This window comes from Stomoxys calcitrans, chromosome 5 (genome assembly GCF_963082655.1).
Source record: "Stomoxys calcitrans chromosome 5, idStoCalc2.1, whole genome shotgun sequence".
Lineage (NCBI taxonomy): Eukaryota > Metazoa > Arthropoda > Insecta > Diptera > Muscidae > Stomoxys > Stomoxys calcitrans.
The window spans coordinates 142,863,679-142,876,024 of NC_081556.1; the positions used below are offsets into that span (position 1 = coordinate 142,863,679).

The 12,346-nt window shown below is 36.0% G+C and overlaps 1 protein-coding gene across 2 annotated transcripts in view; it reads right to left on the bottom strand.

Annotated features, from left to right (window-relative positions):
• LOC106091379 (netrin receptor unc-5) overlaps window positions 1-12,346 on the bottom strand; it is a 159,262-nt gene that overhangs the window by 82,784 nt on the left and 64,132 nt on the right. For both annotated transcript variants that reach the window (XM_059368926.1, XM_059368925.1), the window contains exon 2: window positions 6,539-6,586. The gene's annotated coding sequence lies outside the window, so the exon portion shown is untranslated. The remainder of the gene's footprint in view (window positions 1-6,538; window positions 6,587-12,346) is intronic.

Consider the following 12,346-nt stretch of genomic DNA (forward strand, 5'->3'; position numbering starts at 1 on the left):
TATTGATCGATACAGGCCATATTAGACACGTATAATGACGGTCATGAGAAAAGCCCTTGTATAAAATTTCTACCAAATCGGATGAGAATTGCGCCCTCTAGAGGCTCAAGAAGTCAAGATCAAAGATCGGTTTATATGGCAGCTTTATCAAAACATGGACCGATTTAAACCATACTTTACACAGTTGGTAGAAGCGACACCAAAACACCACTTGCAAAATTTCAGCCAAATCGGATAATAATTGCGCCCTCTAGAGGCCCAAGAAGTCAAGACCCAAGATCGGTTTATATGACAGCTATATCAGGTTATGTACCAATTTGCGCCATACTTAGCACAGCTATTGGAAGTCATAACAGAACACCTAATGCAAAATTTCAGCCAAATCGAATGGGAATTGCTCCCTCTAGAAGCTCAAGAAGTCAAATCCCCAGATATGTTTATATGACAGCTATATCAGGTTATGAACCGATTTGAATCATAGTTAACACAGTTGTTGAAAGTGATACCAAAACACTACGTGCAAAATTTCAGTAAAATCGGACGAGAATTGCGCTCTCTATTGGCTCAAGAAGTCAAGATCCCAGATCGGTTTATATGGCAGCTATATCAAAACATAGACCAACTTGAACTATACTTAACACAGTTGACGGAAGTGATACCAAAACAATACGAGCAAAATTTCAGTCAAATCGGATGAGAATTGCGCCCTCTACAGGCTCAAGAAGTCAAGACCCAAGATTGGTTTATATGGCAGCTATATCAAAACATAGACCAACTTGAACTATACTTAACAGAGTTGATGGAAGTGATACCACAACATCACGTGCAAAATTTCAGTCAAATCGGATGAGAATTGCGCCATCTAGAGGCTCAAGAAGTCAAGACCCAAGATCGGTTTATATGGCAGCTATATCAAAACATGGACCGATTTGGCCCAAACACAGACGGACTGATGGACATGACTAAATCGACTTAAAATGACATGACGATCAAGAATATATATACTTTATGGGGTCTTAGACAGAACACCGCTTCCAAAATGTCAACCAAATCGGACAAAAATTGCGGCTTGAAAGGGCTCAAGAAATCAAATCGGGAGATCGGTTTATATGGGAGTTATATCACGTTAAAGAACGATTTGGATCGTACTTAGCATAGCTGTTTAAAGTCATAACAGAACACTACATGCTCAATTTTAGCCAAATCGGCCAAAAAATTGCGGCTTGAAAGGGCTCAAGAAGTCAAATCGGGAGATGGGTTTATACGAAAGCTATATCAGGTTATAGACCGATTTGAACCCTACTTGACACAGACGTTAGAAGTCATAACAGAACACTATCTGGGAAATTTCAGCCAAATCGGACAAAAATTGCAAGGGCTAAAGAAGTCAAATCGGGATATCGGTTTATATGTGAGTTACTAACCAAACCGGGCCCCCTCCGCTGCGCCGGTGTTTATCCCCTCTTAATGTTGGCGTCATTTGCGAGGCACAATGCCATGCAAGATCATTTAAAAAATTTTCCCCAAAGAGGTGTCGCACTGCGGGACGCCGTTCGGACTCGGCTATAAAAAAAGGACCCTTACCTTTGAGTTTAAATTTGAATCGGAAAGAATCACGTAGCATTTTCTTTTAACTTTCAATAACTGTGCCAAGAATGATCTTAATCAGACCACAATCTGATAGAGCCGCCATATAAACCGATCTCCCGATTAGACTCCTTGAGCTTCTAGAGGAATCCATGATGGTGGGTTCCCAAGATTCGGCTCGGCCGAACTTAGCACGCTTTTACTTGTTTTTATTTACTATCAAACACATTTCGTATAAATCAAATTTACACAAAATATGGATATATGATTTGTACTATTCCCTAAAAGCCATTTCAATTCTCCAGAGCTACACTTCCATTGGTTTCTCAACCTACCCCCAAAGACATGTTATGTTAGTCCTATATTGTCCCGATACATTTGGTCCCGCATATTATTATCAGATTCGTATCGACTCTTTGAGTCCTATATTGTCCCCATCGAACTGTGTGCCTATTTTGGGGGTCCTTTAGGATGGGTGTCAAACTCTTGGTCTCAAATTTCTATATCAGATTCGTATGGTGTAGAGCTTAATGCCTTTCATTGGATGGTGTGATGATCGATCGAAATTTTCGTTTTTGGTTTATGGTTAGGCGACCCAAGCAGACGCTGTGGCCCACTGTGTTGCTCTAATTTGAAAGGCCATTCATTTGAATCTCATATTGTACCCATCGACAAACATGTCCTTTTTGCCTTTCTTGGCATAGGCCCCCAAACACTTTACCCTATTTGAATATCAAATTCGTACAGCACTCTTAAATCCCTGTTTTTGACACCAATTTTGTCTTCATCGGTCCACATGTCGGTTTTGGGATTTTTTGGGGATGGGGCGGCCACCAAATTCTTGGTCTCACATATCAGATTGTTACTCTACTTCCAACAACCTTTTCTTTGAGTGCCATATTATCCCCATCTACCTGCATCTTATTATACTACATATCATTAATGAGTCGTACATTATTTCTTGAGACCTTCAATTTGAGTCTGATATTGTCCCCATCAACGCACATGTCTGTTTTGGGGATGGAGCAGCCCCCGGATACTTCGTTCTACGTTTTTATGTAAGATTCGCATTGCCAATTTGCCCATAAACATTCCATTAAGGAACAGGAGCAATCTTCTGTTCCTCTCTTAAATTTTATCAGACCATTTTATGCTGGTCGAACTATGTTCTGTCGAAACCGAACGAAACCTATTCTCACTAGGATTTCATGTTAGACATTCATACAAAATTTTTTATGTCTTCCCACTGTGCCACCCAAAAGACACATCTGATTACCATTTTTCAAAATCCTTTCCCCATGAAATATTTATTTTCTAACCAAATGGTCTTGATGACATACAGATAAATGAGATACTAGTCTATCATGCAAGTATTATAAAAATTTGCTCTCTCAAAAAAAATCTAACTGACCCCTTTTGTTGGTCTATTTACGCATTACGTTAAGGTGGGGTGGTGATGTTTTCTCAAATTAATATTCCTTTTTGGTTTGTCTTTTGGAGCATGTGTTTAAGTGCATTATTGTGTTGATGTGCGTGTATAGGACAATTGGAACAACAAGAACACAAGACAAAAATGCGTAGTAAACACTTAGGCATATGACATGTCTATGTATGAACATTAGAGTGGGATGGAAAAAGTTAAAAAAATTTGGAAATCGAAAAAAAAAATTCACAAAAACTTAACCACAAAAAAATTAGAGGCAATTAATGGCAATTAAGAGTGTGTATTGTTTTATATGTACATAAGAGTGGGTCAAAAACGAGCAAAAAAAATTAAAAAATTTTGGAAATCGAAAAAAAAAATTTACAAAAACTTATCCACAAAAAATTAGAGGCAATTAAGAGTGTTTGTTGTCTTATATGTACATAAGAGTGGGTCAAAAACGAGCAACAAAATATTTTTTAGTCAGAAACTAAGTATATTTTACGCAGAAAGAGAAAATCCACACTTTAATTTTTAAACGAAATTGGGGAACACATCAAGAAAAACAACTCATTTTGCATCACTCGAAGGAGTGACCAGACACTTAAACTTCTTTTTTCTCATAAAATAAGCAAATTTTGATAAAACCAGCCAACGAAAACCTCTCATTCATGTTATATTAGGGGGACTTTCAAAAAATAGGAAAATAACCACACAGGACTGAAACATTTGAAAAAACTTTCAAAAAATGGGCCTTAGAATCCATAGGATAATGATCGACAATTTTAAATTTTGTAATATTATGAATATAAAACAAATTTTAATCCATCAATTTCTTTCGTTAAGTAAATTTTTTTTTAATTAATTAAATTTTTTTTATTTGATTTTGAATTTTAAAAATTTTTTATTTTTTTTTTTTTAATTTTTTTTTTTGGTTTTTTCTTTCCCCCTCTATTGTCCACATGCCAGTCATATGATACACATAAAAACCATGCATAAATGTTTTTTATTCGCATTCCAAGTGGTGAAAGAACAAGAATAAAAATGAATATTTAAAATACTAAATATTTGTGCTGACATTTTGTGGCCCTTTCCGCATGAAGACCTTACAAGCAATTAGTTAGAAAACACGCAACAAATATGTGTGTGTGTGTGTGGGAACACTTCTAAGCAAAAGTGTAGGGATGTAACAATTACCAGCTGCTGCCGTTACTACTGCTGCTGTTGCTGCTGCTCTTGATGATGATAGCCGCTGGCTGGTATTATTACTAAAGACTTTGGGCCACTCACTCACTCATTCAGTCGAGCCAGTTGGATGATGGTGATGACAATGGCGTTTTGTTGTCAAGAGATAATCACACAAAGACTTTGATGATGATGTTAGTGTAGCCGAATCACATACTCGAGATTTGTTGAGTGCATTTTGGACTTTCTGAGACTGTGCGATATTCAAATCCTCTTATAAAACTCATCATAGAGATTTTACTTCAATTCAACTACATACCCTTTAATCACTTAATGGTAATGGTGATAGTGGTGTTTAGTAACTGACTGGGGGCGGAATTAAAAAGGTTTTTAACTATAAGGCCTTTAAACTGATTTTGAGATTAGAAGTGATAAGACATTAAAAATTTCGACAAAACTGAATTTGAGTTACAATAGGAAACCCACAACTCAGTCCAGCTGAATTAAGGTTTCCTTGGGAAAACAGTACTTCAGCATATCTGAGTAAGGTTTTTTTTAGGAAAACTTTCTTCCAGTCCAGTTGAATTGGGCTTTCTATAGGAAAACTTTAATTCGGCACAGCTGAATTAGGTTTTCTATAGGAAAACTTTAATTCAGCCCAGCTGAATTAGGTTTTCTATAGGAAAACTTTAATTCAGCCTAGCTGAATTAGGTTTTCTATAGGAAAACTTTAATTCAGCCCAGCTGAATTAGGTTTTCTACGGGAAAACTTTAATTCAGCCCAGCTGCATTAGGTTTTCTATGGGAAAACTTTAATTCAGCCCAGCTGAATTAGGTTTTCTATAGGAAAACTTTAATTCAGCCTAGCTGAATTAGGTTTTCTATAGGAAAACTTTAATTCAGCCCAGCTGAATTAGGTTTTCTATGGGAAAACTTTAATTCAACCCAGCTGAATTAGGTTTTCTATAGGAAAACTTTAATTCAGCCCAGCTGAATTAGGTTTTCTATAGGAAAACTTTAATTCAGCCCAGTTGATTTAGGTTTTCTATAGGAAAACTTTAATTCAGCCCAGCTGAATTAGGTTTTCTATAGGAAAACTTTAATTCAGCCCAGCTGAATTAGGTTTTCTATAGGAAAACTTTAATTCAGCCCAGCTGAATTAGGTTTTCTATAGGAAAACTTTAATTCAGCCCAGCTGAATTAGGTTTTCTATAGGAAAACTTTAATTCAGCCCAGCTGAATTAGGTTTTCTATAGGAAAACTTTAATTCAGCCTAGCTGAATTAGGTTTTCTATAGGAAAACTTTAATTCAGCTTAGCTGAATTAGGTTTTCTATAGGAAAACTTTAATTCAGCCCAGCTGAATTAGGTTTTCTATGGGAAAACTTTAATTCAACCCAGCTGAATTAGGTTTCCTATAGGAAAACTTTTATTCAGCCCAGCTGAATTAGGTTTTCTATAGGAAAACTTTAATTCAGCCCAGCTGAATTAGGTTTTCTATGGGAAATCTTTAATTCAGCCCAGCTGAATTAGGTTTTTTTTTTATAGGTAAACTATCTAGTTGAATTAGCCCATGTCTTTGTAGAAGGATACTCCGCTTTTTTGTGTATTTTAGGCCTTCCCAGACATGGTTTCCGCCCCTGATTTGAGTGTTGTGTCTGTGAGAAGACTGAACTCGTATACGGTGGACTCTGGGCCAAGCACAGTAATTATTATTTTTTTCTCATTTCTCAACAGCTTCACAAAGGCTTTCTTGTACTCTTGAATGTAGATAATAGGCCACATGATGCATTGTGTATATGGATATGGATACAAATAAAGAATATGTTACATACATGTACCCACATATACATGCATACATATATATATACAAACTAAAACTGGGTCGAATTCTAAACTCAGCCGCCGTCATAACGACGACAACGGAATGAAGTACATATAGCAGCAAAGAAACAGGAACATCATCATCATTATCATCAGTCATCCAATCATAATCATCCAAAGACCAAGAGGCATACCCAGATATGTAAAATTTTAATCATATATGAGTGATCATTTGAAATGTTCAAATTATGATTGAATCCATGTAATTAAATTAGAACAAACTTTCAATTTATGTTCTTCTAAATGAGGAAAAACATTTGAACATTTGTCCATGTCTATGATTTCGTTTGAATTTCGAGCCACCATGAGAATCTTAAGAAAGGGTAAAGAAGAGCACGTACGCATAAGAGTCTCTTTAGACAGAGGAAAACGTAGACAGAATTTTAATTTGGTTACAAAATGTTGGGACTATGCGATGGCGCTAAGAACTAATGTTAACAAATTAAATTTGATTACTTACCAGATTTGAGTGCTTATCAAGAATGGTTTATTTTAGATTTTGAAGAGACTGTAAGAAAAAGGGAATAGTGGAGAAAATGTTAGTTACTTGTATAAGTTTCATTAAAATAAATAATAGAAAGGATATTATAAAAAATAAATATTTTTTATCCTTTTTTAACATTTTATTTAATTATCCTTATTGCAAAAGTCAGCATATACGTCCGGTTTGGGGTATTGGCCCTAAAAACTATAAATATTAAATTCCACTCTCTTTAAGACCCAAATTGTCTTGGTGAACAAATACGTCCTATTTTGGGTAGTTATGGTGGTGGGACGTCCTCTAGACAGTTGGTCCCTAATGTTGATATCGGATACGTGGTCTACTCCCAAATACCTTTAATTTGAGCCCCATATTTCCATAGTCGGCAAACATAACCATAACAACACCGGGGGGTGCTTTGGGAGATGAGCGGTGAGTTGGCCTTGAAAATATATATCGGATTCGAGTTCTACTCTAAAAACCCTCTTATTTGAACCTATTATTGCAATAGTCAGCAAATACTTCCTATTTGGGTACTGTTATGGGGGTGGGGTGGCCCCATAGACACTTTTTCCAGAATATTGTAATCAGATTTGTGCTGTACTCCCAAAGACCTTTCATTTGACCCCCATATTGCTACAGTCGTAAATTTGTCTTCTTTGGGGTATGTTCTCGGGGATGGGCGGCCCCTCAAACACTTGGTCCCATAGTTGGACATCAAATTCGAATTCTTCACTCAAATAACTTTTATTTAAGCCCCATATTGTCATGGTCAGTAAATAAGTCCTGTTTGGGGGTTGTTTTGGGGAAGGGGTGGACCCCCAGAAACGTGGTCCTACAATTGGATATCAGATTCGTATTATACTCGCAAATACCTTTCATTTGAGTCCCATATTGCCATGGTCGGTAAATATGTCGGATTTAGCGGTGTTTAAGGGCTTGGGATGGTCCTACAAACACTTGGTCCGACAATTGGATATCAGATACGTTTTCTTATCCTAAATACCTTTCATTTGAGTCCCATATTGTCGTGATTGGTATAAATATATGTTTTGGTAGATTTTAGGGTGGGGCGTCCCCCCTAGGTTCCCAAACACGAAATTTGGATACCAAATTTTTATTTTTAGGGTACTATATGAGAGCACACAAGATTTCGCTTAAATCGCACCACCCATCTCCGAGAGTTAGCGTTTCCGAAAATTAGGGTAAGGGGGAGAGTCCGCTCCCCCTTCAGATATCAAAAAATGTAGTACCCTATTTTCATCACGGAATCATTATGCATCATCAGTGAATATTTTAAGAAAATCGATTAAGCCGTTTCAGAGTCTATAAGGAACACACCAACAAACACAAATTGATTTTTATACCCACCACCAAAGGATGGGGGTATATCCATTTTGTCATTCCGTTTGCAACACATCGAAATATCCATTTCCGACCCTTTTAAGTATATATATTCTTGATTAGCGTAAAAATCTAAGACGATCTAGCCATGTTCGTCCGTCTGTCTGTTGAAATCACACTACAGTCTTTAAAAATAGAGATATTGAGCTGAAATTTTGCACAGAGTCTTTTTTTGTCCATAAGCAGATTAAGTTGGAAGATGGACTATATCGGACTATATCTTCGTATAGCCCCCATATAGATCGATCCGCCGATTTAGGGTCTTTGGCCAGTAAACGCCACATTTATTATCCGATTTTGCTGCAATTTGGGACAGTGAGTTGTGTTAGGCCCTTCGACATCCTTCGTTAATTTGGCTTTGATCGGTCCAGATATATCCAATATAGCTGCCATATAGACCGATCCTCCGATTAAGGGCCTTAGGCCCATAAAAGCCACATTTATTATCCGATTTTTGCTGAAATTTAGGACAGTGAGTTTTGTTAGGCCCTTCGATATCCTTCTTCAATTCGGCCTAGATCGGTTTAGATTTAGATATAGCTGCCATATAGACCGATCTGACGATTTAGGTCTTTGGCCATTAAAAGTCACATTTATTATCCGATTTTGCTGAAATTTGGGACAATGAGTTGTGGTATGCCCTTCGACATCTTTCTTCAATTTGGCTCAGATCGGTCCAGATTTGGATATAGCTGCCATATAGACCGATCCTCCGATTTAGGGTCTTAGGCCCATAAAAGTCGCATTTATTATCCGATGTCGCCAAAATTTCGGACAGTGAGTTGTGTTATGACCTTAAATATCCGTTTTCAATTTGGTCCATATCGGTCTAGATTTGAATATAGCTGCCAAAAAAGCCCGATCTCTCGATTTAAGGTTTTGGGCCCATAAAAGGCGCATTTACTGTCCGATTTCGCCAAAATTTCTGACAGTGAGTTGTGTTAGGCCCTTCGACGTCCTTCTTCAATTTGGCTCAGATCGGTCCAGATTTGAATATAGCTGTCATATAGACTGATCTCTCGGTTTTAGGTTTTGGGCCATAAAAAGCGCATTTAATGTCCGATGTCGCCGAAATTTGGGACAGTGAGTTAAGTTAAGCCCCTCAATATACTTCTGCAATATGGCACAGATCGGTCCTTATTTGGATATAGCTGCCATATAGACCGATCTCTTAATTTGAGGTTTTGGGTCATAAAAAGCGCATTTATTGTCCGATGTCGACGAAATTTGGGACAATGAGTTGTTTTAGGCTCTTCGACATCTTTATTTTTAAATATAATAGCTACTATAAAGACCAATATTTTGTTATACACAATTGAACATTGACTTGTACCTATTAGTATTTGGTCGAAATCGGAACATGACATGATATAGCTGCTATGGGGCATAAGGTATGCATTTTTCACCGGATTTTAACGAAAGGTGGTTTTCATACATACCCGAGGTGGTGGGTATCCAAAGATCGGCCCGGCCGAACTCTACGCTTGTTTTCTTGTTGTATATAAGATGCTAATGTATTTTTTATTTTATTAATTTACTTTATTATATATATTGGGTTGCCCAAAAAGTAATTGCGGATTTTTTAAAAGAAAGTAAATGCATTTTTAATAAAACTTAGAATGAACTTTAATCAAATATACTTTTTTACACTTTTTTTCTAAAGCAAACTACAAGTAAAGTAAAGTTTATTTTATTTTATTTTATTTTATTTTTTTTTTTATTTTATTTTATTTTATTTTATATTACTTTATTTTATTTTGTTTTATTTTATTTTATTTTATTTTATTTTATTTTATTTTATTTTATTTTATTTTATTTTATTTTATTTTATTTTATTTTATTTTATTTTATTTTATTTTATTTTATTTTATTTTATTTTATGTTATTTTATTTTATTTTATTTTATTTTATTTTATTTTATTTTATGTTATTTTATTTCATTTTATTTTATTTTATTTTATTTTATTTTATTTTATTTTATTTTATTTTATTTTGTTTTTATTTTATTTTATTTCATTTTATTTTATTTAGTTTTTATTTTATTTTATTTTGTTTTTATTTTATTTTATTTTATTTTATTTTATTATAAAATTATTATAAAAATGCTTCTTTCCTATATTCTTTAGACCTCCCTAGACTATTGTTAATGCTTTGCATGTAGACGCCACATATCATTGTCAGCACAAATATAATAATGGGGGGCATGCTTTGGTTTTAGCTTCCTCTGAAATAATTAATTCATTAATCGAAAAATACAGTACTTACAATTTTTTAAATATATCATTAAAGAAAATGTGTCATGCATACAAGCATATGCCCGATGATGGAGTTGCTTTTTCATAGCCAAATTAATTGAATGTTTAATTCGACAAACGTTTGCCTACACGAACGTTTCTCAAATGAGGGGAGTTTTTTTTAAATGGAATTATTAAGAGTGTGGAGGAATAAAAAGGCTCCGCTTCTTCTCCTTCTTCTTCTTCTGCTGCGTATGAAAGTGAGTAGTCATCGACATTCAAGAACAACAATAGAAAAAGAAAACACCATGCCCTGCCTCCTGGCCTAAGAGTTAGGGTTCGAGTTCGAGTTCATGGAATTTGAATTTGTTAGAAGTTAACACCCACTTCGCTATGAAATGGAACACAATGAATATGAACACAAAAGGCCAACGCTGTATGGGAAAAAAAGAAATAAAAGAATAGCATACTAGAGAACTGTAGTGATATATCATCGTATTACGTGAGAGAATCCTGAAGGATATACTGGGGCCATTGCCGAAAGGCTGACTTCACAGCCGCCATCTAGACCAGAGCGGGCCAGGCAGGGGTTGGCCTTCGTTGAGGAAAGTTTGTCGCAACATATGGAGGCGTGTTGCTCAGTAGGGATGCCGTTTTTTCCAGCTCCTACCACAGCGCTCTCGCTAACTAACCCAAGGACGTACTCATAAATTATTATCCTGTCAAATTATGTGTCATTCACAAGAACATTATGAGTTGCCTAATTCCAAGTGTATCGGATAGATCAGATCAAATGATGATGGGGGTGAGATAATGTCGATACCTACATATGTTGCAGTATGGCAGCCAGCAGGCAGGCACCGGCCATATGAGACACTGAGGTGGCTGCTAAAGCCAAAACCGAAATGTAAACCCACCAAAAATATAATAAAACGTACAGCAAACATGATTTACTGATAAGGATAATGTTAAACAGAAGGTTTGGTGGAAACAAGTAATAATCCTTGTCTAACACCACTTAGTCATCTCTTGTAGGATGTGTGTGTGTGTGTGTGTGTGTGTGGAGAACGTAACAGGGAAATGGGGCCTGAAAAGCGTCTGCCTCTCTACAGGGATGAGGCATTAATAAGCAGGCAACATTATTTTCTTTTAACACCTACACATTAAGAAGATTTTCTTTTGTGATGCTCCCCCTGCCCTCCTACCACCCCACCCCAGGCAAGAGAAAAAAGATGCTATTTAAAAACAGCAGCTTTAGTTAATGCTCCAGACAATAAATATTCCTGGCAGAAGGTAGAAAAGCAAACACCTGGTGTTATCCTGCCAATAATTGCTTGCTTTTTCAGTTCTTGTTTTTTTTTTTTTTTTTTTGGATGGCGTTGCAAAGATTCTCTAGCAAAAGACATTCAATGGCCACATTCAATTCAATTTAAACGAATTTTTATTTTCTTTTCGTTTTTCAATTTCCGCTCCAATGACATCAATCCAATCAATTGCCATAGGACGAGTACCACAACGACGACAACAACGACATTAGGAGTTCTCTGACAAAAAGGCCAAGAAGAAGACATTTCGTCTCTCTGTGACACAAAACTTTGATGAATTTCTTAATCGAAAACCTTATGCGACACAATGTTTGATTTTCTATTCGATTTCTGGAACAAAGAAATTTCAAATTTCAACTTCGACAATCCATTCACCATGTGGCGAAAAGGTGGTCGCTTTGGCAGCAAGTTGCAAGCTGAAGAGCGCGAGAGAGAGAGAGAGGGAAAATTCATGAAAATTAAATGGTTTTTCAATAAATTCTGATACATATGTTACAAATTGAATTGCTTGTTGGCCCCTGGGGCGGGGGAGGACAGAAGTGGATAACAGATGGGGTTTAATTTAACTTGAAAGACGCCTTTTTCAAGTATTTCCTCCACATATAAAGGAAATTGTTGAAATACAAGTTGGTGGTAGAGCAGATAAATTTTAGTTCTATTTGGTTTTAATTAAATCTAAGATTGAAATTAAATCATAAAATGTGTAAAAAGGGATAAACAAAAATTCCATTATCAGTTGTTAAATTAAAATAAACGCATTAAGTGCCCTAAAGATGAGGCCTCGGGTTAGTAGCTCACACTGGTAAAAACGCAAAAATTTTTGG